At 44.4% G+C, this 7,899-nt stretch overlaps 1 pseudogene; it reads left to right on the forward strand.

Moving 5' to 3' along the window:
- Positions 1 to 321: 321 nt before the first annotated feature.
- LOC129641428 (C-terminal-binding protein 2-like) lies at positions 322 to 1,975 on the forward strand (annotated as a pseudogene).
- The last annotated feature ends 5,924 nt before the right edge of the window (positions 1,976 to 7,899 follow it).

The following is a 7,899-nucleotide window of genomic DNA, read 5'->3' on the forward strand; positions in this document are numbered from 1 at the left end:
GAGGGACAGAGTCGCGAGCCATGCCATGCTGACTGGAGCGCCGCACAGCTGCCGCCGCCGCAGCGCCTCCCATGTGGAAGCCCTTTGTGGTGGATGCCGGCTGCCCAGGACTAGGGTTTTATCGCCTTAAACGGTTTTAAACCAATGAAGCTGTATTCTCTTTAAAAAGACAGACAGCCCATCATGGGAACTACAGAGTTTGTGGACAAATTTATGTTGGGCTCATAGTGGTGTAATGCCCGCAGATTCCTGCAAGGGCCCCTAAGTTCTTAGAAGACTGCTCTGCCTTTTGAATCAGAGAGGTGCAAAGCTCGATAAAGAATGGCCCATGTGGATAAGCACAGAGTCAAGTGACAGCGATTGGACAGAATTTGCGAAGGTATCCGCCCCCAGAACGGCCCCCTGCACCCCTGCCCCGTGGTGGCGCTGCTGGCTGGTAGAGACTGCACCCGGTAGAGATGCCCATCCTAAAGGACCCGGCCACTGTGGCCTTCTGTGATGCACAGTTCACTCAGGAGATCCACGAGAAAGTTTTAAATGAGGCGGTTGGCGCCATGATATATCACACCGTCACGCTCACCAGGGAGGACCTGGAGAAGTTCAAGGCCCTGGAGTGATTGTGTGGATAGGCAGCGGCTACAACTATGTCGACGTCAAGGCTGCAGGTGAACTCGGGATCGCAGTGTGCAACATCCTGTCTGCAGCAGTGAAAGAGACAGCGGACCCAACCGTCTGCCACATCCTTAATCTGTACCGGCGGAACACCTGGCTGTACCAGGTGTTGCGTGAAGGCACGCTGGTGCAGAGCGTCAGCAGATCTGGGAGGTTGCCTCGGGTGGGGGGCGGGGTGCGCACATCCGTGGGGAGACATTGGGCTTCATTGGCTTCGGTCGCAATGGGGCAGGCAGTTGCGGTTCGAGCGAAGGCCTTTGGATTCAGCGTTCTGTTTTATAACCTCTACTTGCAGGATGGGACGGAGCGGTCTCTGGGCATGTAGAGAGTCTATACCCTGCAGGACTTACTGTTCCAGAGCTACTGTGTCTCCCTGCACTGCAATCTCAACGAACATAACCACCACCTCATCAGTGACTTCACTATAAAGCAGATGAGGCAAGGCGCCTTCCTAGTGATCGCGGCCTGTGGCAGACTGGTGGATGAGGAAGCCTTAGCCCAAGCCCTCAAAGAAGGAAGGATATGAGGGGCGGCCCTCAACGTGCACAAGTCGGAGCCTTTCAGCTTTGCTCAGGGTCCCTTGAAAGATGCACGGAATCTCATCTGGACTCCCCACCCAGCCTGGTATAGTGAGCAAGCCTCACTGGAGATGAGAGAGGCGGCTGCCACTGAGATCCGATGGGCTATCAGAGATCGCATCCCAGAGAGCTTAATAAACTGGGTGAACAAGGAACTCTGTCACAACAGCTCCCTGGTCAGTAATAGATCAGCAAGCAATTCATCCAGAGCTGAATGGTGCCACATACAGATACCTGCCAGGCATTGTGGGCGTGGCTCTGGGAGGACTTCCTGCTGCCAAGGAAGGGATCATCCCCAGAGGCATCCTGGTGATCCACAACCTTCCCACAGCGGCACATCCCTCCCAAGCTCCCTCTCCCAACCCGCCCACGAAATACGGGGACAATTGAGAACACCCCAACGAGCAATAGCAGCAAGTGATGAAAGGTAATCATTCAGATACACCTGGGACCAAGAGACAGTGAAAAATAAATGAACTAAGAGAAAAGGAATTTGACAGTATTTTAAACTGATTCTGGACATATGCATCATTGACCTTGCAGTGTTACAACTACAAAAGAGCTAGAAGTCGACGTGGCAAAACTGAAGATGCCGTCTGCTTGCCCAAGCACTGAAAGAGACTAGGATATGATTTATTAACGACCAACTTCTGTTATTGTGTGTTAAGTTTTTCATCTGTGCATCAAATCACAAAGAATAAATAGATTTGTTTCCTTTATCAGTCCCTTGGGCATAGGAGGTCCTGTTCAGATCCTTTCTCTAGAATGTTGCATCAAGAGTTCCAAACATCAAAATAAAATATTAAGAGAATAATAATTTTAAAAAAATTGAACAGACTTGTGGACAGAGCAGGGGACAGAGAAGGTGGGACAAATTGTGAGTAGCATTGACATATATACACTGCTGCTGCTAAGTTGCTTCAGTCGTGTCCGACCCTGTGCAACCCCATAGACGGCAGCCCATCAGGCTCCCCCATCCCTGGGATTCTCAAGGCAAGAACACTGGAGTGGGTTGTCATTTGCACCATGTGTAAAATAGATAGCTGGTGGGAAGTTGCTGTTTAACACAAGGATCTCAGCTCAGTGCTCTCTGACAACCTGGAGGGGTGGGATGAGGGGGTAGGAGGAAGACTCAAGAGAGAGGAGAGTATACTTATGGTTGATTCACATTGTTGTACAGCAGAAGCCAACATGACATTGTAAAACAATTATCTTCCAATTAAAAATAAATTTTTAAAAAGTGTATATGTTCATAGGTTAAAAACATTTTAAAGAAAAGCTAACAAATACAACCATACTTTGGAGATATTATGGGTCTGATTCCAGGTCACTACAATAAAGGGTATATTGCCATAAAGTGAGTCAAATGGATTTTGGCTTCCCAGTGCATACAAAAACTATGTTTACACTGTACTGTAGCCTATTAAGGGTGCCATAGCATTATGTCTAAAAATGGACATCAGCTTAGTTCAGTTCAGGCCCTTAGTTGTGTCCAACTCTTTGTGACCCCATGAATCGCAGCATGCCAGGCCTCTCTGTCCATCACCAACTCCGAGTTTACCCAAACTCATGTCCATCGAGTCGGTGATGCCATCCAACCATCTCATCCTCTGTCGTCCCCTTCTCCTTCTGCCCCCAATCCCTTCCAGCATCAGGGTCTTTTTCAATGAGTCAACTCTTCGCATGAGGTGACCAAAGTATTGGAGTTTCAGCTTCAACATCAGTCCTTCCAGTGAACACCCAGGACTGATCTTCTTTAGGATGGACTGGTTGGATCTCCTTGCAGTCCAAGGGACTCTCAAGAGTCTTCTCCAGCACCACAGTTCAAAAGCATCAATTCTTCGGTGCTCAGCTTTCTTCACAGTCCAACTCTCACATCCATACGTGACCACTGGAAAAACCATAGCCTTGACTAGACAGACCTTTGTTGGCAAAGTAATGTCTCTGCTTTTTAATATGCTATCTTGGTTGGTCGTACCTTTCCTTCCAAGGAGTAAGTGTCTTTTAATTTCATGGCTTAATTTAAAAATACTTTATTGCTAAAAACTGTCAACTATTATCTGAACTTTCAGTGAGTGGTAATCTTTTTGTGAGTGGAGGATCGTGCCTCCATGTTGATGTCTGCTGGCTGATCAGGATGGCAGTTGCTAAAGGGTGGGGTAGTGGTGATAAAGACATCAATGAAGTTTGCAGCAGTGATCAACTCTTCCTTTCTTGAACGATTTTTTGGTAGCATGCTATGCTGTTTGATAGCATTTTACCCACAGTACAACTTCTTTGAAAAGTAGAGTCCACCTCTCAAACATGCTGCTGCTTTATCAACTAAGTTTATGTCATCTTCTAGATCCTTTGTTGTCATTTCAACAATCTTCTTAATATCTTTAGCAGTCTCCATCTCAATCAAGCACCTTTTTTCTACATTGTAATAAGCAATCCCTCATCAGTTCAAGTCTCATCATGAGATTGCAGCAATTCAGTCCATCTTCAAGCTCTACTTTTTTTTTTTTTTTTTTTTTGAGACAAGAATCTCTTTTTATTTAACATTGCAGAGTTAGAAAATAAGAACCAGGCTGAGTAGGAAGATAATACCAATCATCAAATCGGATGTAACCCTTAAATTTTCATTTGGAAGACAGAAAGAAATGAACTTTAAAGTGGCATGTGTTTATTGTATGTTTTACCAAAGTGAAAGATATATATATAGATAGATATATAGACCTTGATATAGATATCACATTTTTTAATCTGTTCATTTATCAATGGATGCTTAGGTTGTTACCACGTCATGACTACTGTGAATAATGCTACAATGAATATGGGCTGCAGGTATAATTTTATTTCCTTCAGACATATATATGGAAATGAAATTGTTGGATAATATGGCAGTTCTGTTTTATTTTTTCTAAGAACCACTGTAATGGTTTCCCTAGTGGCTGCACCAATTTAAATATCTACCAATAGTGTGCAAGGGCCCCCTTTTCGCCATATCATCTACCTTTGTTATCTTTGTTGTTTTTATTATTATTATTACAGCCATCCTAGGCCTTCCCAGATGGCTAAGTGGTAAAGAATCTGCCTGCCAATGCAGAAAACCTGAGTTCAGTCCTTGGGTGGGAAAGAGCCCCTGAAGAGGGATATAGCGACCCACTCCAGTATTCTTGCCTGGAGAATTGTGTGAACAGAGGAGCCTGGCAGGCTACCATCCATGGTGCTGCAAAAGAGTTAGACATGACTCCACGACTAAACAACAGCATAGCCACCCTAACATGTGAGAAGTGATAACTCATTGTGGTTTTGATTTGCATTTCCTTTTTTTTTTTTTTTTTGCATTTCCTGATGATTAGTGATGTTGAACATCTTTTGTATACCTGTTTGTATATCTTCTTTGGAAAAATGTCTATTCAAGTCCATGACCATTTTTAAATTGGATTATTTGTTTTGTTTTTTTTTTTTTGTAATTAATTTGTGTGAGTTCTTTACATATTTTGGAAATTAATCCCTTATCAGATATCTAATTCACAAATATTTTCTCTCGTTCCATAGGCTGCCTCTGCACTCTCCTGATGGTTTCTTTTGCTGTGCAGAAGCTTTTTATAATGCAATCTTTTGTCTATTTTGCTTTTGTTACCTGAGTGTCATATCTGAAAAATTATTGCCAAACCAATGTCAAGAAGCTTTTTCTCTATGTTTTCTTCTAGGAGTTGTGTGCTTTTGGGTCTTACATTTAAGCCTTTAATTCATTTTGAGTTGGCTTTTGGGTATGGTATGAGATAGTGGTCCAATTTTCCCCAATGCCACTTATTGAAGAGATTATCCTTTCCCCACCATTTATTCTTCACACCCTCATCAAAGATTAGTCGGCCACATCAGGTTCTACTTCATATTCTAGTTCTTTGACTCTCTCTCTCTCTCTCTTTTATTTTTGTCTGTGCTGGGTCTTCGTTGCTGCATCCAGGCTTTCTCTAGTTGTAGTGAATGGGGACTACTCTCTAATTGTGGTGCATGGGCATCTCATTGTGGTGGCTTCTCTTGTTGCAGAGCATAGGCTCTAGGGTTTGTGGGTTTCAGTAGTTGTTGTGTATGGGCTCTGTAGTTGTGGCCCATGCGCTTAGTTGCTCTGTGGGTTCAATCCCTGGGTCGGAAAGATTTCCTGGAGCAGGACAGGGCAACCCATGTCAGTATTATTGCCTGGAGAATCCCATGGGCAAGGAGTCTGGTGGGCTACAGTCCATGCGGTCACAAAGAGTCAGACGCGGCTGAAGTAACGAAGCACGCGTGAACTTTGTTCCAAGTGCTCTGCTGTGCTCTGAGTATAAGAATAAAGGAGAGGGACTTCCCTGACAGTCCAGTGGCTAAGACTCCACAATCCCAATGCAGGGGGCTCAGGTTCAATCCCTGGTCAGGGAACTAGATCCCACATGCCACAAGCAAGTATTTGTATGCTGCAATGAAAGATCCCATGTGCTGCAACTAAGACCAGATGCAGCCAAATAAGTAAAATAAATGTTAAAAAAGAGAAAATGAAGAAGAAATGTGCCCTCTGGAGGAACTCAGAGAGCTCTTGTTTCTAGGTCTGGCTGATAGAGAACAGCAGAGCCAAGGTGAGAACCCAGCTGTCGTGATTTCCACCTCAGTGCTTTTGCTGAAGTTTAGAAGTTTGACCAGTACTGAAAGCAGAAAATACTCTAGAGTGATGTAAGTAAATCAGTACCTCTAACTCACGGTAGGTTAATAAGGCCCTGGGTATTCTGGAACTCTTAAAACTAACCTACAGAGTCTGAGCTAATGGGCCCTAAAGTCTCTACAAAAGGGATCAAATTTGGTACCTAAGATACATTGCCAAAGAAAAGTACTAAGGCATCAAAGGTGTTGGTTTTAAAACACAAAAGCACTAAAGAAAGTGTTTAAAGTATCAAGATGAGTATTTAAATATAATTGAGGTCATTTCATAATGACAGTTAAAGTGATTCTACACATGGGGGAGATAGGAAATCTTCAATATCCAGTTTGAGCAGCTCTTCCTTGCTCCTTGCTGTAGGGAGAGGCTTTTAAGACATGGTAGCTATTTGCAGGAGAAGGCAATGGCACCCCACTCCAGTACTCTTGCCTGGAAAATCCCATGGATGGAGGAGCCTGATAGGCTGCAGTCCATGAGGTCGAGAAGAGTCGGACATGACTGACTGACTTCACTTTCACTTTTCACTTTCATGCATCAGAGAAGGAAATGGCAACCCACTCCAGTGTTCTTGCCTGGAGAATCCCAGGGATGGGGGAGCCTGGTGGGCTGCCATGTATGGGGTCACACAGAGTTGGACACAACTGAAGCGACTTAGCAGCAGTAGCAGCAGCAGCTATTTGCACTTGTGTCCCTTCATCAGGAAAACAAGGCAATCAAAGCAGGGCAAAGGGAACTCAGGAGCGTTGAGTGTCATTGAGGGGCCCCGAGTTTTATGTGTGTTGTATCTTTAATCATCAAAATAACCTTGTGTGGTAGGGTTTCTTGTCTTTATCTTACTGAAAACTAAATTTAAATTTTTTTTCTTGGCCCACACCCTGCAGCTTGCAGGCTCTTAGTTCCCCAACCAGGGATTGAAACTGGGTTCTTGGCAGTGAAAGCACAAGTCCTAGCTTCTGTACAGCCAGGGAATTCCCTAAATCCAAATGTTTTAAGAACTGTGCTGAAGGACACAGTTTGTAAATGGCAGACTCAGAAATGATGAGACTTTCCTGCCAGTCCAGTGGTTAAGACTCTCTTCTATTGCAGGGACACGGATTTGAACCTGGTTGGGAAAACAAGATGTTGCAGGAAGAGGTAAAAAAAAAAAATGAAACTAGGCTAGTTTATGGAACCTTGGAACTGGTTCCAAGATTCATATTCTCTGCAGTGTACCATGCCACCTCTGGGGATGAGAACAAGATTTAAATGAAAGAAAGAAACACCAGAAGAAGAAGTCAGTTCAGTTCAGTTCACTCACTCAGTTGTGTTCGACTCTTTGCGACCCCATGAATCGCAGCACGCCAGGCCTCCCTGTCCATCACCAACTCCCGGAATTCACCCAGACCCACGTCCATCGAGTCAGTGATGCCATCCAGCCATCTCATCCTCTGTCGTCCCCTTCTCCTCCTGCCCCCAATCCCTCCCAGCATCAGAGTCTTTTCCAATGAGTCAACTCTTCACATGAGGTGGCCAAAGTACTGGAGTTACAGCTTTAGCATCATTCCTTCCAAAGAAATCCCAGGGCTGATCTCCTTCAGAATGGACTGGTTGGATCTCCTTGCAGTCCAAGGAACTCTCAAGAGTCTTCTCCAACACCACAGTTCAAAAGCATCAATTCTTCGGCACTCAGCCTTCTTCACAGTCCAACTCTCACATCCATACATGACCACAGGCTATGGTGGTTTTTCCATAGCCTTGACTAGACGAATCTTTGTTGGCAAAGTAATGAAGGTTATAAATAAAGAAGAGCTCATTTAGATTTTTGTTGAATTAACAAATATATATCAGCAGATAGGCTGGGCTTATAATCCTTGTTATTCTCTAATCAAACATCGCTTTCAACATACTGCATCAGGAACCAAGCTCAAGTTCCCTCCTTTACTTGTGCTATACCCTGAAGCAAATGCTCATACTCACTGAGAATTTTCTGAA

This window comes from Bubalus kerabau, chromosome 1 (genome assembly GCF_029407905.1).
Source record: "Bubalus kerabau isolate K-KA32 ecotype Philippines breed swamp buffalo chromosome 1, PCC_UOA_SB_1v2, whole genome shotgun sequence".
NCBI lineage: Eukaryota > Metazoa > Chordata > Mammalia > Artiodactyla > Bovidae > Bubalus > Bubalus kerabau.